The sequence below is a fragment of the Palaemon carinicauda genome, unplaced genomic scaffold, assembly GCF_036898095.1.
Source record: "Palaemon carinicauda isolate YSFRI2023 unplaced genomic scaffold, ASM3689809v2 scaffold335, whole genome shotgun sequence".
Taxonomy (NCBI): Eukaryota; Metazoa; Arthropoda; class Malacostraca; order Decapoda; family Palaemonidae; genus Palaemon; species Palaemon carinicauda.
The window spans coordinates 38,227-63,462 of record NW_027171031.1 but is presented as its reverse complement, the minus strand read 5'-3'; the positions used below and the strand labels follow the sequence as shown (position 1 = coordinate 63,462).

Here is a 25,236-nt window from a genome sequence, read left to right as displayed (position 1 = left end):
TGACTGAGCATCGGTTCCTTCTCAGCATGCTCTGGATGCAATCTAGGGCTTAGTAGATCCTTGGGGCCGACGGAAAAGCCCGAAAAGCTCCATACCCAGGTAGACAATGGTCTGGGATGGGACGAGCTGGGACTCCTCAAAATTGACCAGGAGGCCCAGTTCCTTGGTCAGATCCATAGTCCATCTGAGAATCTCCAGACAGCGACGACTTGTGGGAGCTCTTAAAGCTAGTTGTCTGACGGAGCCGGACACAAGATCATGGTACTGCTGCACAGTCTGTGAACTGTCAACCATGGGGAAGCGAGGAAGTACAGTGACAACCCGAAGCTGTCTAGACTGTCTGGGTCGTACAGACAACTCCTTATCGGGTTGCTGAGGTTGCCGCACTGCGTCACAACAAGTCACTTCTGCTGGTTGTTGAACGTCTTCCCAGTGACACACTGACTCCGTAAACAAAAAATCCTCTAACAAGGACTAAGCTTGGACTGCATGTCTTGCAACACAGCTCAAGGTCTAGGGGAGCAGGTGTGGTAACAGACGGGGTTAGTGACTGAAGTGGAACCATTACCCTCCCTGGAAGCATGTTATGCTTAAATAAAAGTCCATAGGAGGCTAAGCAGCTAAAGGCTCCTCTCCAAATGACAGAGTCCTCAAGGGAATATCAGAAGGAGGGAGAATAGCACTTTCTCATCTACAGGAACCATATCCGAGAAAAGCTAAGTTCTCTCAGTGAGGGTTTCACTGGTGCAAAAGCAGCAGACTAGAAGGCAACGTTATGAAACTGCTTGACAGTCTAGTGAGTTGGCAACAACCAAAGATGTGTGACTGAGAAGCATGCGGTAAGGTATGCAGAGCATGCTGTATGCAGAGCATGCTGTATGTAGAGCATGCTGTAAGGTAAGCAGAGCATGTTGCATGGCGTGCGGCTTATGCTGCATGGGATGAGGCTCATGCTGCATGGGATGAGGCTCATGCTGCATGGTATGAGGCTCATGCTGCATGGGATGAGGCTCAAGCTGCAAGGGAAGAGGCTTATGCCGCATGCGTTGAGGAGGATGCCGCATAGTATGAGGCTCCTGCCTCATGGGTTGAGGCGGTTGCCGCATAGCATGAGGCTCCTGCCTCATGGTTTGAGGAGGATGCCGCATAGCATGAGGCTCCTCATAGCATGAGACTCCTGCCTCATGGGTTGAGGAGGATGCCGCATAGCATGAGGCTCCTGCCTCATGGGTTGAGGAGGATGCCTCATAGCATGAGGCTGCCTCATGGGTAGAGGAGGATGTCGCATAGCATGAGGCTCCTGCCTCAAGGTTTGAGGAGGATGCCGCATAGCATGAGGCTCCTGCCTCATGGTTTGAGGAGGATGCCGCATAGCATGAGGCTCCTGTGAGGTTCCTGCCTCAAGAGTTGCGTCTGCTTCAAGGGTTGAGGAGGTAGCTGCGCAGAGAGAGGCTCATGCTGTGAAGAATGCGGTTGCTGCATGCGTTGAGGCGGCTGCCTCATAGCATGAGGTTCCTCAAGAGTTGAGGCTCTTGCCTCAAGAGTTGAGGTTCTTGCCTCAAGAGTGGAGGTGGCTGCCGCAAGAGTTGAGGTTGCTGCCTCAAGGATGGTGGAGGTTGCCGCAACGCAAGAGGTTGCTGCATAGCGCTGGTATCTGGCAACTCCCAATGCGGCAGCTCACGCGTGGAGGTAGGTTGAGGAACCTCAACATCATACGTCTGGCAGGGTGGACTGCGCAGAGGTGGAGTTGAGGTTGCTGCCTCGAGGATGGTGGAGGTTGTCGCACCGCAAGAGGTTGCTGCCTCGAGGATGGAGGAGGTTGTCGCAACGCATGAGGCTCCTGCCTCAAGGGTAGAGGAGGTTGCTGCAAAGCATAAGGCTCCTGCCTCAAGTGTTGAGGAGGTTGCCGCGTGGCAAGAGGCTCCTGCCTCAAGGAAAGTGGAGGTTGCTGCACAGCGCTGGTATCTGGCAACTCCCAATGCGGCAGCTCACGCATGGAGGTAGCTTGAGGAACCTCAACATCATACGTCTGGCAGGCTGGACTGCGTAGAGGTGGAGGAGCGCTCGCAGGAGGAGGTGTGTTAACCTTCTCTGCCTGAAACTCCTGCATCAACACCGCAAGCTGAGACTGCATTGTCTGCAGCATAGACCACTAGAGTTTAAGAAAGACAACAACAAACGGAGCTACTGTCCGTTGAGACTGAGGGTCTAAAAACAGCTGGTGCGGCAACAGACGGAGTTACTGCCTGTTGCGATACCACCTTGCCTCTCTGGGAGGTGTGCAGTTGTCGTACTGCAGCAAGTCCGAACTGACCCAGTGCTAATGGCATCACCTAGGAGTTGGACTTGCGCGGAAGGGACCGACTTGCACTTAAAAGCTGCAAGATTTGGTCCATGGTTTCTGCGAGAAACCTCTTCCGCCGACGAGGAATAAAAGGGCTCTCTCGTCTTTGTGTGGGTGGGGTGATCACGTCGGCAACGTGTGTAGATACACCCGAAACCACGGAGGGAAACGTCTGTTCGTCGATCAAGGCCTGCTGAACCCATAAGTCCTTCGACATTACTTCTCCCCTGGGCTTGGGAGCTTGTAAGAGGTCCCAGACTAGGCGAACAACTGGCACGAACAGACGAACCCTCGAACGCAACACTGTAACACTTTGCGCTTATCACTTTATCACTTTTGATTTTCTGTTTGCACTTATTTCACTGAACTCGAAACTTTAAGTGGTTTGTACCTGAAACACGCAATTCTATCCTTCATTAAAAGTTAGTAATTGCGAAAACAGAATTACAATGTAACAGAAAAATATAATGAAAGATAAATAATTCAGTGGCTGGAAAGAGACTAAACACTAGATCAAATAAACTACGTTTAAAATCTCTCACCGCATAAAGCTTGAAAACAAGAATAAAACTCTAGAAACGTTTACCTTCTTCCCCTAAAGAGACTAGGGAGAAGAGCAAAAACGATAACAACGTTACTCGCTTGAACGAAACGTTTATCCTCCTCTCTCTCCCTCCGTCTCTATCTCTCTCTCTCTCTCTCTTGACTTAGAACCTGAGAGATGAGCCCAATTATATATATCGTTAAAACATATTATTGTAAAAGGAAAAAAACTGAAAGATTTCCCAAATAAAAAGTTTGTACCTGAAACACGCAATTCTATCCTTCATTAAAAGTTAGTAATTGCGAAAACAGAATTACAATGTAACAGAAAAATATAATGAAAGATAAATAATTCAGTGGCTGGAAAGAGACTAAACACTAGATCAAATAAACTACGTTTAAAATCTCTCACCGCATAAAGCTTGAGAACAAGAATAAAACTCTAGAAACGTTTACCTTCTTCCCCTAAAGAGACTAGGGAGAAGAGCAAAAACGATAACAACGTTACTCGCTTGAACGAAACGTTTATCCTCCTCTCTCTCCCTCCGTCTCTATCTCTCTCTCTCTCTCTCTTGACTTAGAACCTGAGAGATGAGCCCAATTATATATATCGTTAAAACATATTATTGTAAAAGGAAAAAAACTGAAAGATTTCCCAAATAAAAAGTTCCTTTATTAGAATTAAAACCATTAAGCTAAGAAAGAATGAACAAAACGCTAGAATCGGTTTACTCTTACTGCAATGTGACACCGTGAATATTCTCTCTCTATCGTAACGATAGAGCGCAAGTTGAACGTTCTGAACGTCAACAACTGCAGAGACAAAACAAAACGTTAGTTCAACTTTGAAAACAGTACGAGACTATCAAAGAAATTCTTTCAAAAACATTAAAATAGCATAATATGTTAACAGGTAAAAACGAAATGACGGGCTCAATGTAATTAACTTCGGTTGCAAGAAAAGACCGCCTACTATTAGGAAAGGTCGAATATAAACAAATATAAAAATTAATTTTAATAAGTTTATAATAAAAGGAAGTTAATCGAAGAGGCCTATAAAAGGCGGAGAGATATAAAATAAATATGTTATTTTTATTAGTAAAATAAATTTTTGAATATACTTACCCGATAATCATGTAGCTGTCAACTCCGTTGCCCGACAGAATTCTATGGAGGGATACGCCAGCTATCACAATACTAGAAGGGGGTGTACTTACCAGCGCCACCTGTGGCCAGGTACTATAGTACTTCTTGTTGACACCTCCTCAATTATTCCTCGGTCCACTGGTTCTCTATGGGGAGGAAGGGAGGGTCGATTAAATCATGATTATCGGGTAAGTATATTCAAAAATTTATTTTACTAATAAAAATAACATTTTTCAATATCAAACTTACCCGATAATCATGTAGCTGATTCACACCCAGGGGGGTGGGTGAAAACCAGTGTACAAGATTAAAGGATAGCTAAGTATCCCATATTTCATATAACAGTTATCTCAAATAACAATGAAATAATAAGTACCTGGTAAGGAAGTCGAATTGAACCGTTACTCTGCCTCTTTTTTAAGTTCGTCTTCCTTACTGAGCGCAGCGTTCCTCTTGGAGGCTGAATCAACCCAAAGGTGCCAAAGTATATGGGGTTGCAACCCCTACTAAAGGACCTCTACAAAACCTCTAACCCAGGCGCTTCTCAAGAATGAATAGACCACCCGCCAAATCAAAAGGATGCGGAAGGCTTCTTAGCCTACCGTAACAACCATAAAAACAACAATAAAAGCATTCAAGAGAAAGGTTAAAAAAGGTTATGGGATTAAGGGAATGTAGTGGCTGAGCCCTCACCTACTACTGCACTCGCTGCTACGAATGGTCCCAGGGTGTAGCAGTTCTCGTAAAGAGACTGGACATCTTTAAGATAAAATGATGCAAACACTGACTTGCTCCTCCAATAGGTTGCATCCATTATGCTCTGCAGAGAACGGTTTTTATTAAAGGCCATCGAAGTAGCTACGGCTCTTACTTCGTGGGTCCTTACCTTCAGCAATGCAAGGTCTTCCTCCTTTAAGTGAGAGTGGGCTTCTCTAATCAGAAGCCTTATATAATACGAAACCCCATTCTTGGACATGGGCCTCGAAGGTTTCTTGATGGCACACCATAAGGCTTCTGACTGTCCTCGAATAGGTTTAGACCTCTTAAGATAATATTTGAGAGCTCTGACAGGGCAAAGAACTCTCTCTAGTTCGTTACCTACCATGTTGGAGAGGCTAGGTATTTCAAACGATCTAGGCCAAGGACGTGAAGGAAGTTCGTTCTTTGCTAGGAATCCGAGCTGAAAAGAACATGTTGCAGATTCGGTCGTGAAACCAATGTTCTTGCTGAAGGCATGAACCTCACTGACTCTCTTAGCTGTTGCAAGGCAGACGAGAAAAAGAGTCTTGAGGGTAAGGTCCTTGAAGGAAGCTGACTGGAGAGGTTCGAACCTAGGTGACATAAGGAACCTTAAGACTACGTCTAGGTTCCAGCCTGGAGTGGATAGACGACGCTCTTTAGACGTCTCAAAAGACTTAAGAATGTCTTGAAGGTCCTTGTTGGAAGAAAGGTCCAAACCTCTGTGGCGGAGAACTGAAGCCAACATACTCCTATACCCTTTAATCGTAGGGGCTGAAAGGGATCTCTCATTCCTAAGATGTAGAAGGAAGTCAGCTATTTGGGTCACAGAGGTATTGGTAGAGGATATTGAATTGGCTCTACACCAGCTTCGGAAGACCTCCCACTTAGACTGGTAGACTCTACGAGTGGAAACCCTTCTTGCTCTGGCAATCGCACTGGCTGCCTCCTTCGAAAAGCCTCTAGCTCTAGCGAATCTTTCGACAGTCTGAAGGCAGTCAGCCGAAGAGCGTGGAGGTTTGGGTGCAACCTGTCTACGTGAGGTTGACGTAGAAGGTCCACTCTTAGAGGTAGAGTCCTGGGGATGTCGACTAGCCATTGAAGTACCTCTGTGAACCATTCTCTTGCAGGCCAAAGGGGAGCAACCAGCGTCAGCCGTGTCCCTTCGTGCGAGATAAATTTCTGCAGAACTTTGTTTATTATCTTGAACGGTGGGAATGCGTACAGGTCGAGATGGGACCAGTTCAGTAGAAAAGCATCCACATGAACTGCTGCAGGGTCTGGAACAGGGGAACAGTACAGCGGAAGTCTCTTGGTTATGGAGGTGGCAAACAGATCTATGGTAGGTTGACCCCACAAGGTCCAAAGTCTGTTGCACACACTCTTGTGGAGGGTCCATTCCGTGGGAATGACCTGATTCCTTCTGCTTAGGCGATCTGCTGAGACGTTCATATTGCCCTGAATGAACCTCGTGACCAGAGTGAGGTTTAGACCTCTTGACCAAATGAGGAGGTCCCTTGCGATCTCGTATAGGCTCCTCGAATGGGTCCCTCCTTGCTTGGAGATGTAAGCCAAGGCTGTGGTATTGTCTGAGTTCACCTCCACCACTTTGCCTAGCAGGAGGGACTTGAAGTTCAACAGGGCTAAATGAACTGCTAGTAGCTCCTTGCAGTTGATGTGGAGTAATCCCTGTTCCTCGTTCCACGTTCCCGAGCATTCCCGTCCGTTCAAGGTCGCACCCCAGCCCGAGTCCGATGCATCTGAGAAGAGATGAAGATTGGGGGTCTGAATAGCCAACGATAGGCCCTCCCTGAGAAGGAGATTGTGCTTCCACCACAGGAGAGTGGTCTTCATCTCTTGGGTGATTGGGATAGAGACTGCTTCGAGAGTCGAACCCTTGTCCCAATGAGCTGCAAGATGGAATTGAAGAGGGCGGAGGTGGAGTCTCCCTAGCTCGACGAACAGGGCCAGTGATGAAAGGGTCCCTGTGAGACTCATCCACTGTCTCACCGAGCAACTGCTCCTCTTCAGCATGCTCATGATGCACTCTAGGGCTTGGCTTATCCTGGGGGCCGATGGAAAAGCCCGAAAATCCTGACTCCGAATCTCCATTCCCAGGTACACAATGGATTGGGAGGGAATGAGCTGAGACTTTTCTATGTTGACTAACAGACCCAGTTCTCTGATTAAGTCCAAAGTCCAGTTGAGATTCTCCAGACAGCGACGACTCGTGGAGGCTCTCAACAGCCAGTCGTCTAAGTAGAGGGAGGCTCTGATGTCCAATAAGTGTAGGAATTTTGCTATATTCCTCATCAGATGAGTGAACACCATAGGAGCTGTGCTTAGGCCAAAACACAGGGCTTGGAATTGGTAGACAACCTTTCCAAAAACGAATCTCAGGAAAGGTTGGGAGTCTGGATGAATAGGAACGTGAAAGTAGGCATCTTTCAAGTCCAACGAGACCATCCAGTCCTCCTGCCTGACCGCTGCTAAGACCGACTTCGTCGTCTCCATCGTGAACGTCTGCTTGGTGACATACGCGTTGAGCGCGCTGACGTCCAGCACCGGTCTCCAACCTCCTGTCTTCTTGGCCACAAGAAAGAGACGGTTGTAGAAGCCCGGGGATTGATGGTCCCGGACTATAACCACTGCCTTCTTCTGCACAAGAAGCGACACCTCCTGGTGCAATGCTAGCCTCTTGTCCTCTTCTTTGTAGTTGGGAGAGAGGTTGATGGGAGATGTGGTCAGAGGTGGTTTGAGGCAGAATGGAATCCTGTAACCGTTCCTCAGCCAACTGACAGACTGGGCGTCTGCACCTCTCTTCTCCCAGGCTCGCCAGAAGATCTTGAGTCTGGCTCCTACTGCTGTCTGGAGATGCGGAGAGTCAGTTTTTTCCTTTAGATGTCTTGGAGCCTTTTCTAGACTTGCTCCTGTAAGAGTCTGGACGGGAGCTTCCTCGGCTGGGGGCTCTACCACGAAAGGGCGGTATGAACCTCGTAGCAGGGGTATCAGCCACTGGGGAGCGATAAGTCTTGGGGACTGAGGTAGCAACCTTAGACTTACGAGCCGATGAGGCTACAAGATCGTGTGTGTCCTTTTGTATCAGGGCAGCAGACAAGTCCTTAACCAGCTCTTCGGGGAAGAGGAACTTCGAGAGCGGAGCAAAAAGGAGTTGTGACCTTTGGCAAGGTGTAATGCTGGAGGAAAGGAAGGTACACAGCTGTTCCCTTTTCTTCAAAACCCCTGATACAAACATCGACGCAAGCTCACCAGATCCATCCCTAATGGCCTTATCCATGCAGGACATTAATAGCATGGCAGAATCCTTGTCCGCAGGAGAGGTCTTCTTGCTGAGGGCCCCCAGGCACCAGTCTAGAAAGTTGAACATCTCAAATGCTCTAAATACTCCTTTCAGTAAGTGATCAAGGTCTGAGAAGGTCCAGCAAACCTTAGAGCGCCTCATTGCAGTTCTCCGAGGCGAGTCTACCAGACTTGAGAAGTCAGCCTGGGCAGAGGCAGGTACTCCCAAGCCTGGTGCTTTTCCTGTGGCATACCAAACGCTCGCTTTCGAAGTGAGCTTAGTCGGCGGGAACATGAAAGAAGTTTTGCCAAGGTGTTGCTTAGTCTGCAGCCACTCCCCTAAGATCCTTAACGCTCTCTTAGAGGACCTTGCTAGGACTAGCTTAGTATAGGTGGACTTAGCTTGTTGTATGCCCAGCGAAAACTCAGATGGCGGAGAGCGGGGAATAGCAGAGACAAAGTGGTCTGGGTAAACCTCCCTAAGCAGAGCCAAGACCTTACGAAAGTCAATAGACTGTGGAGAAGGTTTGGATTCATCCACGTCTGACGAGGGATCCAGGTGTGCCTCCTCATCATCAGACGCCTCATCACCAGAGTGAAGCGAAGAGATCGGACAAGAATGCTGAACAGCAGAGTCAGAACGAGTAGGAACAATGTTAGTGTTTTCCTCTTCAAGTAACTGTTGAGGGAAAACCTGAGGCTCAGACTGCAAAGGCTGAATAAAAGACGAAGCAGAAGGAAGGCGCATGGGTGGAGGAGGCTGACTCCTAGCATGAGTGGTTGAACCCAAGGGTTGCGCTTGCTGAGCGGTTGGCGGAAGCGGAGTAGCAAGTTCCTGTTCCTGTGGTGTGAGCGGAGCGTGATGAGGTTGAGGCTGCGCAGAACAAGGTAAATGTCTCGCAAGCTGAGGCTCCTGAGGCGCAAGGCCAAGGTGTAGTGGTGCTTGCCTTGTGGAGGGTTGAGCTCGCTGCAGCGATAGCTGAGGAGACTGACTCATGGACGGGAGAGGTTGTTGTACCTCAACCGAGTGTTGCACCACTGGTGGAGCAGCAAGGGGAGGCGGAGGAAGAGAGGTATAATCCTCCTGATCCCATTGTAAAGGTTGCCTTAAAGAAGGCGGAGGCTGAACACCACTGGGAACAGCAAACTCAGAACGTGGCTCAACCTCGTACGCCTGGCAGGTGGTACTGCGATCAGGCGGAGCGAGCGCAGGCGGAGCGAGAGCAGGCGGAGGGAGTGTAGGCGGAGGCGGAGGCGCAACACTCTCAGCCCGACACTCACGCATCAAGTCCGAAAGCTGTGCTTGCATGGACTGAAGTAGAGTCCACTTGGGATCGGCAGAAACGACAGTAGACTGAGGTAAAGCCTTAACAGTCGAGCTCTGTTGTGGCAGAAACTTACTCCTCTTGGGCGGAGTGCAGTCGATAGATGACTGCGGTGAGTCAGAGCTGAGCCAATGACTGCAACCTGGCTGAGCACTCGCGGACTGGACTCTGCGTTTAAGTGGTCTCGAGACCTGAGACCAACGTTTCTTCCCTGACAGTTGATCAGCGGACGAGAAAAAGACGGGCTCAATCGTCTGCAGGTGGGAGTGACGGTCTTTGGAAGACACGCCCGCAACCACCGAGGATACTTCTGTGCGCCTAACAAGGCCTGCCGAACCCTTATGCCCTTCGACATTGCTTCTCCCCTGGGCTTGGGAGCTTGCAAGAGGTCCCGGACTGGGAGGACGACTGGCTCGCACAGAAGTATCCTCACGCACCACACTGGCACTGACACTAGCACTTGGCACTGCACTGACACTAGCACTCGTCACAGCACTGGCACTAATTCCACCCACTGCACTCTTGACCTTAAGTTCCTTGACTTCGGCCATCAGAGACTTATGATCACTTACCACTGACTCTACTTTATCGCCTAAGGCCTGAATAGCACGCAAAACAACAGACATATCAGGCGGAGGGCAAACAGTAGGTTCGGGGGTAGCCACTACAGGGGTAGGAAAAGGTAGGGGATCATGAGGTGAGGAAAAAAGTGAAGAGTGAGAAGAACTCCTCCTAACTCTACCTCTCTCTAACTTAGTTGAATATTTCAAAAGACGGACAAATTCCAGTTCCGAAAGTCCGGCGCATTCCTCACATCGATTTTCTAACTGACAGGGCCTGTCCCTACAGTCAGAACAAGCGGTGTGAGGATCTACCGAGGCCTTCGGAATACGCCTATTGCAAGACCTACATCGTCTATGGGAGGGGGCTTGCGAAATGTCAGACATCTTGAATCCAAAGAGTTAGCCAAAGGGGGTTCCAAAATCAAGCAAAAGATCGTTAACCGTTAATCAGGACTATATAAAAGCTATCTAGCTAATATAAGAAGGTTTCCAGTAAAGCGACAGCCGAAATCTGAGAGAATACTTCACCAATTAGCCGTGAAAATACTCGAAGATCATAAGCGTATCCCAGAACGTCTTGCCGGAAGCACGACAGAGGAATAATTGAGGAGGTGTCAACAAGAAGTACTTGAGTACCTGGCCACAGGTGGCGCTGGTAAGTACACCCCCTTCTAGTATTGTGATAGCTGGCGTATCCCTCCATAGAATTCTGTCGGGCAACGGAGTTGACAGCTACATGATTATCGGGTAAGTTTAATATTGAAAACTATAACTTTTGTTAAGCAAAATTAAGAAAGAGAGTCTATACTCTCTTCGACACCAACACTTCCGTCTAAGGGAAGGGTCGGCCATTTAAAAGTGAAAGAGAGTTCATACTCTCTTCGTCACCATAATTAATCAAATTAATTCCAAAAGCTAGCTAAGCTAATGATAAAACTTCCTGAATAGCGAAAGCTAAACTCTAGAGCAAATACATCACCAAATCGTGAGCAATAACTCCAGAATCAACAGCGTATCCATGTAGGTCTAGCCGGAGGCACGACAGAGGAAAAATTGAGGTGGTGTTGACAAGAAGTACTGGAGTACCTGACCACAGATGGCGCTGTGGTGTTCACCCCCACCTGTATAGCGATCGCTGGCGTATCCCGACCGTAGATTTCTGTCGGCAACAGAGTTGACAGCTACATGATTATCGGGTAAGATTAATATTGAAAATTACACCGTGGTGGCCTAAACTGCCGAGGGCTCCACGGAGATATCGTACACTACACACACAACTCTGAAAAGGAAACTTACTGATTTCTATACTCAAATATATATACAAACATGAAAACTGTTTACATATATATTGAAGTAAAAGAAAAGTAAGTGATTAAGTAAAGACAAAACAAACAATGGCTGCCAAGCGAGGACCAAGACAGAGACGTCTATCCCAGTCCGAGCTAAAAGTGAAAGTGAGCTTCACCGGTGTGTGAGGGGTAGCTAGCTACCACTCCCCTACCCCCCCCCCCCCCCGCTAACTAGCCAGGGGGTAATACACCCTCGTTAAATTCTAATGGCTCGCCATTTCTAAACCCAATGTAAATAGCGTGGTTTGTATTTCGGTTACGGAACAACTACTAATGACGCAATAGAAATTCACCAACCTGCACAATTCTCCAAAAGGTTCCAGCTTTATTCTAGGTAAGCATGTCTTCAAGTACACCATCTCTGTGAAGAGTGCCTTTGGATCTACGTCAACTTCACACTGAAAAGCATTAATTACATATTAAATTATAAACTTACGAAGACCTGCAGTAATTTCTACTTCTGGGAAAACTTTCATGAAAAAAATTACTGATGAAGACCTATACCAGATAAGAATTAATTTCATGTCTAACCCAATCCACGTAAAAGCAGACTCAAAACCGATAAAAACTAATGCTTCATTTGTACTATCAAAAATCCATTGCTCTACTGTACTTCCTATTTAATGGAATCACAAAAGATTGAAATACAGTAGTATTGGTCAGGAAGCTCCATTATGGTTTTTTGGGATTATCCCTATCCTTCCAGCTTCTTAACTAAGATATAATAACAATATATTTTATTGGCTGCCAATATGACGGCGAGGATGAGAGCGGACACGTCCGACCACCATCCGAGCCAAGAACAAAGTGAGCTCAAGCACAGGTGTGTGTGGGGGGGGGTAGCAAGCTACCCTCCCCTACCCCCGCTAACTAGCAGTCTGGGTAGTAAACCTTCGTTAAAAATTAATAGCTCGTCATTTCAGCTACGCCAAAAGTAATACCCCTATTAAGTAGTGTGGTTTGTATTCCAGTTACGGAACAAACTAATTTGTTATACCTGTATATACAACCAAAGGTTAGGGTAGGCAACATCTAGTTAAGATGTTTAGGAGGATTAAGCCAGTGTCAATCAGCTCAACCAAACCAACCTTTCTTTTCCGTGCGCTTGTAGGCCTGCTTTTGTTGGCCGTGTGATTTCAAACTTTTTAACCCACCCGCGACCCAAGATTGATCTGAGCGAGGTCGGCCTTCCCAGCGCTAACCTCCAAGATGGACAGACGTATATCCTATACTGTAGTTTTCCTTTGCGCGATGTGGTTGAATTTATTACTCATATCGGTCAGCTTGATACTTTGAGGACGATCGTGTATAATAGGAGATGCAGGAACCACAATTGCCGTAAAAAATGCACATAAAGGTAATCCCAAGTAATATTTTTATTACAGTGTGGTTAAGATATAATTTAGTGCTGCCCACCATTTTATTGTGTAGGAGAGAGATTTATTTGTGATTCACTTTAACATAATGTAAGGATTTATTTTTTATTCCGTTTTAGTTTGTGACCTAGAGGGGGTCTGGGGCTTGCCCCAGGCGAGGGGTTATGCCCTGGGAACTATTAGGTTAGGTGGGTTTGTGAGGTTCTATAACCTTTTACAAATCTGGCAAGGGGTTGTGACCTGGGAAGGGGATCCGGGGGGGGGGGCTTGCCCCGCCTAGGGGGTTGTAACCTGGGAACTATTCGGTTAGGTCAGGTGGGTTTGTTAGGTTCAGTGGCCTTTTACAAATCTCACAAGGGTTAAATAATCACGTTTAGTCCTATTTAACCACACCCAAACCCCAAGGTTCCCACCTGTGTCAGTCGAGTGTTCCTAGTACAGTATGTAAAACGTTAGGACAAACGAGTGAAATTTCAGTTATTTGACATCGTATGAAATGCCAAGCACAAAAATGTTATTTTTATTAGTAAAATAAATTTTTGAATATACTTACCCAATAATCATGTAGCTGTCAACTCCGTTGCCCGACAGAATTCTACGGGAGGGATACGCCAGCTATCACTATACTAGAAGGGGGTGTACTCACCAGCGCCACCTGTGGCCAGGTACTACAGTACTTCTTGTTGACACCTCCTCAATTTTTCCTCGGTCCACTGGTTCTCTATGGGGAGGAAGGGAGGGTCAATTAAATCATGATTATCGGGTAAGTATATTCAAAAATTTATTTTACTAATAAAAATAACATTTTTCAATATTAAACTTACCCGATAATCATGTAGCTGATTCACACCCAGGGGGGTGGGTGAAAACCAGTGTACAAGACTAAAGGATAGCTAAGTATCCCGTATTTCATATAATCAGTTATCTCAAAATAACAATGAAATAATAAGTACCTGGTAAGGAAGTCGACTTGAACCGTTACTCTGCCTTTATTAAGTTCGTCTTCCTTACTGAGCGCAGCGTTCCTCTTAGGAGGCTGAATCAACTCTAAGGTGCTAAAGTATATAGGGCTGCAACCCCTACTAAAGGACCTCTACACAACCTCTAACCCAGGCGCTTCTCAAGAATGAATTGACCACCCGCCAAATCAAAAGGATGCGGAAGGCTTCTTAGCCTACCGTAACAACCATAAAAACAACAATAAAAGCATTCAAGAGAAAGGTTAAAAAAAAAAAGGTTATGGGATTAAGGGAATGTAGTGGCTGAGCCCTCACCTACTACTGCACTCGCTGCTACGAATGGTCCCAGGGTGTAGCAGTTCTCGTAAAGAGACTGGACATCTTTAAGATAAAATGATGCAAACACTGACTTGCTCCTCCAATAAGTTGCATCCATTATGCTCTGCAGAGAACGGTTTTTATTAAAGGCCATCGAAGTAGCTACGGCTCTCACTTCGTGGGTCCTTACCTTCAGCAAAGCAAGGTCTTCCTCCTTCAAGTGAGAATGGGCTTCTCTAATCAGAAGCCTTATATAATACGAAACCCCGTTTTTGGACATGGGCCTCGAAGGTTTCTTGATTGCACACCATAAGGCTTCTGACTGTCCTCGAATAGGTTTTGACCTATTAAGATAATATTTCAGAGCTCTGACAGGGCAAAGAACTCTTTCTAGCTCGTTACCTACCATGTTGGAGAGGCTAGGAATTTCAAACGATCTAGGCCAAGGACGTGAAGGAAGTTCATTCTTAGCTAAGAATCCGAGCTGTAAAGAACATGTTGCAGATTCGGATGTGAACCCAATGTTCTTGCTGAAGGCATGAACCTCACTGACTCTTTTAGCTGTTGCAAGGCAGACGAGAAAAAGTGTCTTGAGGGTAAGGTCCTTGAAGGAAGCTGACTGGAGAGGTTCGAACCTAGGTGACATAAGGAACCTTAAGACTACGTCTAGATTCCAGCCTGGAGTGGGTAGACGACGTTCTTTAGAAGTCTCAAAAGACTTAAGGATGTCTTGAAGGTCCTTGTTGGAAGAAAGGTCCAAACCTCTGTGGCGGAGAACTGAAGCCAACATACTCCTGTACCCTTTAATCGTAGGAGCTGAAAGGGATCTCTCATTCCTTAGATGTAATAGGAAGTCAGCTATTTGGGTTACAGAGGTATTGGTAGAGGAAACTGCATTGGCTCTACACCAGCTCCGGAAGACTTCCCACTTGGATTGGTAGACTCTACGAGTGGATACCCTCCTTGCTCTGGCAATCGCACTGGCTGCCTCCTTCGAAAAGCCTCTAGCTCTAGCGAATCTTTCGACAGTCTGAAGGCAGTCAGCCGAAGAGCGTGGAGGTTTGGGTGCAACCTGTCTACGTGAGTTTGACGTAGAAGGTCCACTCTTAGAGGGAGAGTCCTGGGGACGTCGACCAGCCATTGTAGTACCTCTGTGAACCATTCTCTTGCAGGCCTAAGGGGAGCAACCAGCGTCAGCCGTGTCCCTTCGTGCGAGATGAACTTCTGAAGGACTTTGTTTATGATCTTGAACGGTGGGAATGCGTAAAGGTCGAGATGGGACCAATTCAGCAGAAAAGCATCCACATGAACTGCTGCTGGGTCTGGAACTGGGGAACAGTACAAAGGAAGTCTCTTGGTCATGGAGGTGGCAAAAAGATCTATTGTCGGCTGACCCCACAAGGTCCAAAGTCTGTTGCACACGCTCTTGTGGAGGGTCCATTCCGTGGGGATGACCTGATCCCTTCTGCTTAGGCGATCTGCTGAGACGTTCATGTTGCCCTGAATGAACCTCGTAACTAGGGTGAGGTTTAGACTTCTTGACCAAATGAGGAGGTCCCTTGCTATCTCGTATAGGCTCCTCGAATGGGTCCCTCCTTGCTTGGAGATGTAAGCCAAGGCTGTGGTGTTGTCGGAGTTCACCTCCACCACCTTGCCTAGCAGGAGGGACTTGAAGTTCAATAGGGCTAAATGAACTGCTAGTAGCTCCTTGCAGTTGATGTGGAGCGTTTCCTGTTCCTCGTTCCACGTTCCCGAGCACTCCTGTCCGTTCAAGGTCGCGCCCCAGCCCGAGTCCGATGCATCCGAGAAGAGATGAATATTGGGGGTCTGAATCGCCAACGATAGGCCCTCCCTGAGAAGGAGATTGGTCTTCCACCACAAGAGAGTGGTCTTCATCTCTTTGGTGACCGGGATAGAGACTGCTTCGAGCGTCAAACCCTTGTCCCAATGAGCTGCTAGATGGAATTGGAGAGGGCGGAGGTGGAGTCTCCCTAGCTCGACGAACAGGGCCAACGATGAAAGGGTCCCTGTGAGACTCATCCACTGTCTCACCGAGCAACTGCTCCTCTTCAGCATGCTCAGGATGCAATCTAGGGCTTGGCTTATCCTTGGGGCCGATGGAAAAGCCCGAAAATCCTGACTCCGAATCTCCATTCCCAGGTACACAATGGATTGGGAGGGAATGAGCTGGGACTTTTCTAAATTGACTAACAGACCCAGTTCTTTGATCAAGTCCAAAGTCCAGTTGAGACTCTCCAGACAGCGACGACTCGTGGAGGCTCTCAACAGCCAGTCGTCTAAATAAAGGGAGGCTCTGATGTCCGATAAGTGGAGGAATTTTGCAATATTCCTCATCAGATGCGTAAACACCATAGGAGCTGTGCTTAGGCCAAAACACAGGGCTTGGAATTGGTAGACAACCTTTCCAAAAACGAATCTCAGGAAAGGTTGGGAGTCTGGATGAATAGGAACGTGAAAGTAAGCATCTTTCAGATCCAACGAGACCATCCAGTCCTCCTGCCTGACCGCTGCTAGGACCGACTTCGTCGTCTCCATAGTGAACGTCTGCTTGGTGACATAAGCATTGAGCGCGCTGACGTCCAGCACCGGTCTCCAACCTCCTGTCTTCTTGGCCACCAGAAAGAGACGGTTGTAGAAGCCCGGGGATTGATGGTCCCGGACTATAACCACTGCCTTCTTCTGTAACAGGAGCGACACCTCCTGGTGCAACGCTAGCCTCTTGTCCTTTTCCTTGTAGTTGGGAGAGAGGTTGATGGGAGAAGTGGTCAGAGGGGGTTTGCGGCAGAATGGTATCCTGTAACCCTCCCTCAGCCAACTGACAGACTGGGCGTCTGCACCTCTCTTTTCCCAGGCTTGCCAGAAGATCTTGAGTCTGGCTCCTACTGCTGTCTGGAGAGGAGGAGAGTCAGTGTTTGCCTTTTGAAGTCTTGGAACCTTTCCTAGACTTGCTCCTGGAAGAGTCTGGACGGGAGCTTCCTCGGCTGGGGGCTCTACCACGAAAGGGCGGAATAAACCTCGTAGCAGGAGTATCAGCCACTGGGGTGCGATAAGTCCTGGGGACTGAGGGAGCAACCTTAGTCTTACGAGCTGAAGAGGCCACAAGATCATGGGTGTCCTTTTGAATCAGGGCCGCAGACAAGTCCTTAACAAGCTCTTCGGGAAACAAGAACTTAGAGAGCGGAGCGAAAAGGAGTTGAGACCTTTGACAAGGTGTGATGCTGGAAGAAAGGAAGGTACAAAGCTGCTCCCTTTTCTTAAGCACTCCTGACACAAACATTGAAGCAAGCTCGCCAGATCCATCCCTAATAGCTTTATCCATGCAGGACATTAAGAGCATGGCTGAGTCCTTGTCCGCAGGGGAGGTCTTCTTGCTAAGGGCCCCCAGGCACCAGTCTAGGAAATTGAACATCTCAAAGGCTCGAAATACACCCTTTAGGAAGTGATCTAGATCGGAGAAGGTCCAGCAAACCTTAGAGCGCCTCATTGCTGTTCTACGAGGAGAGTCTACCAAACTTGAGAAGTCAGCCTGGGCAGAGGCAGGTACTCCCAAGCCTGGTTCCTCTCCTGTGGCATACCAAACGCCCGCTTTAGAAGTGAGCTTAGTCGGTGGGAACATAAAGGAAGTCTTTCCTAGTTGCTGCTTAGACTGCAACCACTCCCCTAAAATTCTTAGAGCTCTCTTAGAGGACCTTGCAAAGACGAGCTTAGTATAAGTTGACTTGGCTGGCTGCATGCCCAGCGAAAACTCAGATGGCGGAGAGCGGGGGGTAGCAGAGACAAAATGGTCTGGGTATACCTCTCTGAAAAGAGCCAGGACCTTACGAAAGTCAATAGGAGGAGGAGAAGACTTGGATTCTTCCACGTCTGATGAGGGATCCAGGTGTGCAGCCTCATCATCAGAAACCTCATCACCAGAGTGTAGCGAAGTGAGAGGTAAGGTATGCTGAACAGCAGAATCTGCACGAGCGGGAGCAAAAACGCTTGTGGTTTCATCCTCAAGTCTCTGTTGCTGAGGCAAAACCTGAGGTTCAGGCTGCAAAGGCTGGTCAAAAGGAGTAGCAGAAGGTAGGCGCATGGGTTGAGGAGGCTGACTCCTGGCATGAGTGTCTTGACTCAAGAGTTGCGCTTGCTGTAAGGTTAGCGGATGCGCAGTAGCGGTTCCTGAGGAACGAGTTGAGGTTCCTGAGGTGTGAGCTGCGAGAGTTGAGGTAGTGGCTGCGCAGAACGCAGTTCTTGTCTCGCGAGTTGAGGTTCCTGAGGCGCAAGGCTAAGGTGTTGAGGCTCTCGCCTTGAGGAGGGTTGAGGTCGCTGCAGCGAGAGCTGAGGTGTCTGCCTCATGGATGGGAGAGGTTGTTGTACCTCAAGAGAGTGTTGCCTCACTGGTGGAACCGCAAGTGGAAGCGGAGGAAGTAAGGTATAAGCTTCCTGTTCCCATTGCTGAGGTTGCCTTAAGGAAGGCGGAGGTAGCTGCACACCGCTGGAAACTGGCAACTCAGTACGTGGTAAGGTATCCTGAGGAGCCTCAACATCGTACGCCTGGCAGACAGGACTGCGGTTAGGCGGAGCGATCGCAGGAGGAGGTGTAACCTTCTCAGCCTGACACTCACGCATTAAGACCGCAAGTTGTGACTGCATGGACTGCAGTAGAGTCAACTTGGGGTCGGCAGACACTAAGGTCTGCTGAGGCAAAGCCTTAACAGAAGAGATCTGTTGCGGCAGCACCTTACTCCTCTTAGGAGGTGTGCAGTCAACTGATGACTGCGGCGAGTCAGAGCTGATCCAATGACTGCAGCCAGGTTGTAGAGCTCTTGAGGTCTGGACTTTGCGTTTGAGAGGTCTTGAGACCTGAGTCCAACGTTTTCTCCCTGACAATTCTTCAGCAGACGAGTAAAAGACGGGCTCAATCGTCTGCGGGTGGGAGTGACGGTCTCTGGAAGACACGCCCGCAACCACCGAGGATACTTCTGTGCGCCGATCAAGGCCTGCCGAACCCTTTTGCCCTTCGACATTGCTTCTCCCCTGGGCTTGGGAGCTTGCAAGAGGTCCCGGACTGGGAGGACGACTGGCACGCACAGAAGTACCCTCACGCACCACACTGACACTGACACTAGCACTTGGCACTGCACTGACACTAGCACTTGTCACAGCACTGGCACTATTACCACCCACTGCACTCTTGACCTTAAGTTCCTTGACTTCGGCCATATGAGACTTATGATCACTAACCACCGATTCCACTTTGTCACCTAAAGCCTGAATGGCACGCAAAACAACAGACATATCAGGTTGAGGGCAAATAGTAGGTTCGGGGGTAGCCACTACAGGGGGAGGAAAAGGTAGGGGATCATGAGGTGAGGAAAAAAGTGAAGAGCGAGAAGAACTCCTCCTAACTCTCTCTCTCTCTAACTTGGTTGAATATTTAAGAAATCGGACAAATTCAAGTTCCGAAAGTCCGGCGCATTCCTCACATCGATCTTCCAACTGACAGGGTCTTTCCCTACAGTCAGAACAAGCGGTGTGAGGATCTACCGAGGCCTTCGGAATACGCCTATTACAAGACCTACATCGTCTATGGGGTGGGGCTTGTGAAATGTCAGACATCTTGAATCAAAGAGTTAGCCAAGTGGGGATTCCAAATCAAGCAAAAAGATCGTTAACCATTAATCAGAACTAAATAATAGCTATCTAAGCTAATATAGAAGTTTTCCAGTAAAGCGACAGCCGAAATCTGAGAGAAATACTTCACCAAAAGCCGTGAAAATACTCCAAGATCATAAGCGTATCCCAGAACGTCTTGCCGGAAGCACGACAGAGGAAAAATTGAGGAGGTGTCAACAAGAAGTACTGTAGTACCTGGCCACAGGTGGCGCTGGTGAGTACACCCCCTTCTAGTATAGTGATAGCTGGCGTATCCCTCCCGTAGAATTCTGTCGGGCAACGGAGTTGACAGCTACATGATTATCGGGTAAGTTTAATATTGAAAATTAGGGTTTTCTCGGTGTTCCAACACGTTTCTTGTTGGCTATTCTCACGTTTCCGACATTCATGCGCAAAGTGGTCCTAGTATGTAGATTGTTGGGACAAGCCTTTACAAAACTAGTGAATTCATCGATATCTCATTCGGTTATAATTCCAGTGGGGGTGTATGTATGATAGCGGCCACCTGTGTGTATTATTATGTCTAACTTAGAATACGACAGTGTGAGGGGGGATCGCAGGGGGGCGTCAGCATCCCCCCCCCTCATTAGGTAAGTAGGTAAGGGCAGGGGTTGTAAGTTAGGTTAAGGGGGAAAGATTAGTTAGTTGATGTAAATTCTTATTCCACATGGGAGGAACTGGCCCCTGAAATACAAAGGCCCCTCATATGGTTATAATTCCAGTGAAAAAACAGCCAATTTCTGACGTTTATTACTCTATTTTCTAGTTATCCCAAACCTCTCCCAACAAACTACGAAAGCAACAAAGATTTACCTATCCACCATAGGTGGGATAGGGTCTACCCTACAACCCTGTCAAAAGTGGGACTGAAATGGAACAAAACACGACATATTTCCGTAACAAAACAGTTATTTCAAATATTGGATTAAATTTACAAACTGAAAAATCAAAGTTTTGAAACCCCAAGCAACACCGATAACCTACGATTTTACCGGCCAAACAGTGCCGAAATAAAGGCCAAAAAAGCTGGTTTCATTTAAAATATGAATGAAAATTGTGAAAATAATCAATGAAATAAGAAATAAAATCAATTAGATACATAAATATGGTACGTGACATCTAGTCAAACGCCCCCCCCCCCAAATGATACACCGACAAATTCCTCTTTATCGGTTAAATAACATAATTCCCGGCTAAATAACGTCAAAATAAACCATATGCAACACTTACTGTCTTCTGTTTCTTGCAATCTGAACTCGACATCTTTTTTACACTTCAAAATATGAAAATTTTTGACGACCGGGAGAACTTGGGACTCGTCACTCATGGGAGGACTATAGACGACTGAATCTTGAAATATAATGGATCAAAAGTTGAAGGTTGTTGAATCCCTTATAAAGTGACACTTATGCTCCATTATACTTCAAGATTCAGTCGTCTATACATGTAAACAAAACCGGCAGTTGATTCTTCTTCTTCAAGCTTCTTCAACGATGTCATTACCAGTTGCTAGGATAAATATATCCCTTTTATATTATGTAAATACATTCGTGTGATGTTGTTTAGGATAAATATATACCTGTTATATTATGTAAATACATTTGTGTGATGTTGTTTAGGATAAATATATACCTTTTAAATTAACTAAATACATTCGCGTGGTGTTTTTTAGGATAAATATATACCTGTTAAATTATCTAAATACATTCGTTTGATGTTGTTTAGGATAAATATATACCTGTTAGATTATGTAAATACATTCGTGTTATGTTGTTATGAATATATTATATTCTCAATAGAACGAAAATTAAATGATTTAGATGTTTTTACGCAGCTTATAGTGTTTTTAAGCTATGAAATGACATAATATTATAGTTATATAAACTAAAACCATATATGTTGTTTGGGTACATATATCATAATCTCAATATAGCTAAAAAAATTAACAATTTCTTACTTCTTATCCAATTTATAACGATTTTAATACATAAAACGACTTAATTTTGTGTTGTTAGACATTAAAATTTATATTGATCACTTACCAGTTATTTTGTATGATTAAGAATTAAAGTCACGAGTATAATATAAAGAAATTGTGTTTTAATTTTGGACGATAAGGTAAATTAAAACACGCACATGTGTAAAAGGAGGAAAACCCCATACAGTAGTTGCAGTGAGAAGGACAAGGAAAGGAACCCAGTTTATCAGAATCCAACAAGAGCAGTCCATCATCAAACTTCACATTCAAGTTTGAAATGTGTCATCTCAAAGGGAAGTTTAAATGTGAAGTTTGAACATGGATTAAGAAAATGAAGATTGATAATGAGGTTTGAGAGTAAAGTTTGGAAAAAGGTTTAAACCTTAAGTATGAAAGTATCGCTTGAAAGTGAAGTTTGAACGTAAATTTGAAAAAGGTTTGAACGTAAAGTTTGAAAGAGGTTTAATTATAAACTTTTGGAAGTGAAGTTTTTAAAGTGAGGTTTGAACATAAAGTTTGAAAGATATAAACATGAAGTTTGGAGTGGGTTTGAACAGTTCAAAATTGTGGTTTAAAAGTAAGGCTTAAAAATGAGGTTTAAATGCAAAGTTTGAAAGTGACGTTTGAATGTGAAGTTAGAAAGTGGGGTTTAAATGTGAAGTTTGGGCATTTTGAGCAAGGTTGAACATGAAGTTTGAAAGTGAGGTTTGAAGTTTGTAAGCGAGGTTTGAATGTGAAGTTTGAAAGTAGATTTTAATCGGTAAGTTTAGGTAGTTTGAATGTGAGGTTTGAACGTGAATTTGAGATTTGAACGTAAATGTGAGGTTTGAAAGTGAGGTTTGAACTAGAAGTTTGAAAGTGAGCTTTAAATGAGAAGTTTGGGTAGCTTAAAAGTGAGATTTGAACATGAAATTTGAAAGTGAGGTTTGAACATAAAGTTTAAGAGTGATGTTTGAATATGAAGTTTAGAAACCCTTTGAGTGAGGTTTGAATATGAAGTTTGGTAATGTAGTTTAAAAGCAAGGTTTGAACACAATTTTGAAACGAGGTTTGAATATGAAGTTTGATAATGAAGTTTGAAAGCGAGGTTTGAACACAATTTTGAAACAACGTTTGAATATGAAGTTGGTGAGGTTTGAAAGTGTGGTTTGAACATGAAGTTTGAAGGTGAGGTTTGAACACAAAGTTTAAAACAGGTTTGAATAAAAATTTGAAAATGAGGTTTGCATGCGAGGTTTAAATGTGAAGTTTGAAAGTGAGGTTTGAACATAAGTTTGAAATTGAGGTTTGAACATAAGTTTGAAATTGAGGTTTGAACATAAGTTTGAAAGTGAGGATTGATCGTAAAGTTTGAACATGAAATTTGAATGTGAGGTTTGAACATTAAGTTTCAAGATGAGGTTTGAACATGAAGTTTGAGAGTAAGGTTTAAACACGAAGCTTGAAAGTGAGTGTTGAACGTGAATGTTGGAAATGAAGTTTGAAAGTGAGGTTTGAATGTGAAGTTTGAAAGTGAGATTTAAATGTGAAGTTTGAGTGTGGTTTGAACACGAAGTTTGAACGTTAAGTTAGAAAGTGAGGTTTGAACCCAAAGTTTAAAAGTGAGGTTAGAACATGATGTTTGGAAATGTAGTTTGAAAGTGAGGTTTGAAAATGAATTTTTGAATGAAGTTTGAAAGTGAGGTTTGAACTTGCAAGTTGAAAGAGAGGTTTGAATGTAAACTTTGGAAGTAGTCTGTAAGTGAAATTTGAATGCGAAGTTTGAAAGTGAGATTCGAATGTGAAGTTTGAAAGTGAGATTTGAATGTGAAGTTTGAGTGTGGTTTGAACACAAAGTCTGAAAGTGAGGTTTGAATGTGAAGTTTGAAGGTGAGGTTTGAACATAAGTTTGAAAGTGAGGATTGAATGTAAAGTTTGAACATGAAGTTTGAATGTGAGGTTTGAACATGAAGTTAGAATGTGAGGTTTGAACATGAAGTTTGAAAGTGAGGTTTGAACATAAAGCTTGAAAGTGAGTTTTGAATGTGAATGTTGGAAATGATATTTGAAAGTGAGGTGTAGTTTGAAAGTGAGATTTGAATGTGAAGTTTAATTGTGGTTTGAACACGAAGTTTGAAAGTGAGGTTTGAACGTGAAGTTAGAAAGTGAGGTTTGAACACAAAGTTTAAAAGTGAGTTTAGAACATGATGTTTGGAAATGCAGTTTAAAAGTGAGGTTTGAACGTGAAGTTAGAAAGTGAGGTTTGAACACAAAGTTTAAAGGTGAGGTTAGAATAGGCTTGGAAATGTAGCCTAGTTTGAAAGTGAGGTTTGAATATGAATTTTCGAAATGAAGTTTGATAGTGAGGTTTGAACTTGCAAGTTGAAAGAGAGGTTTGAATGTGAACTCTGGAAGTAGTCTGAAAGTGAGATTTGAATGTGAAGTTTGGAACATCAGGTTTGAAAACAAGGTTTGAATGCAAAGTTTGATAGTGAAGTTTGAACGTGAAGTTTGATAGTGAGGTTTGGAAGTGGTATGAAAGTGAAGTTTGAACGTTAAGTTTGAAAGTAAAGTTTAAACGTGAAAATTGAAAATGGAATTTAAATGTGAAATTTGATTGTGAGGTTTTAAAGCAAATAGCCTAATGAGGAAAGAAAATAAGGAAACATAATAGATTCGTGTGCTTGATTGTACCCTCAAGCAAGAGAACTCCAACCCAAGACAGTGGAAGACCATGGTGCAAAGGCTATGGCACTACCTGAGACTAGAGAACAAAAGTTTGATTTTGGAGTGTCCTAGGAGACTTGCTATAGCTAGAGTCTCTTCTACCCTTACCAAGTGGAAAGTAGCCACTGATCAATTACAATATTAGAGAGACCATGGAAATATATATATATATATATATATATATATATATATATATATATATATATATATATATATATATATATATATATATATATATATATATATATATATATATATACTTACTTTAAAGACTGCTTTTCTGGTCCTATAAAGCCTGCTTTTCCAACTACGGTTGTACCTTATAATAATAATAATAATAATAATAATAATAATAATAATAATGATAATAATAATAATAGTAATAATAATAATAATAATAATAATAATAATAATAATATGCTTTTAGATTGAAAACGCTTCCCAGCATATACTGACATGTAGGACTATTATTATTATTATTGTTATTATTATTATTATTATTATTATTATTATTATTATTATTATTAGTAGTAGTAGTAGTATCCAAGCTACAACCCTAGTTAGAAAAGTAAGATGCTATAAGCCCAAGGGCTCCAATAGGGGAAAAATAGCCCAGTGAGGAAAGGAAATAAGGAAATAAATGGTGAGAACTCTGTCTCCTGGAAATAGTGCATTAAATAGGTACATTAAATACGTGTAAAACATAAAATAAGAGGAATAGAACAATAATTATCATTTTTATCAACTTTTTCATCTATTTTAAAGTTTTGTAAACATTTAATTCATGTCTTTCTATGAACTGGATTATTAAAGGAGAGCTGTTACATAAGAAGAACCTCCTCCAGCCACTACTACTAACACCACGTTGTTTACAAGCCAGTGTTGCCAGATTTGGGAATTTATACCCTAGAT

The 25,236-nt window shown here is 44.7% G+C and overlaps 1 long non-coding RNA gene across 2 annotated transcripts in view; it reads right to left on the bottom strand.

Annotated features, from left to right (window-relative positions):
• The window catches only part of LOC137636586 (uncharacterized), a 48,109-nt gene extending 27,114 nt beyond the window's left edge, over nt 1-20,995 (bottom strand). For both annotated transcript variants that reach the window (XR_011043159.1, XR_011043160.1), the window contains exons 1-2: nt 20,871-20,995; nt 11,606-11,706 (exon numbers count right to left, since the gene is read on the bottom strand). This is a non-coding gene — a long non-coding RNA (uncharacterized lncRNA). The remainder of the gene's footprint in view (nt 1-11,605; nt 11,707-20,870) is intronic.
• Nucleotides 20,996-25,236: the final 4,241 nt, after the last annotated feature.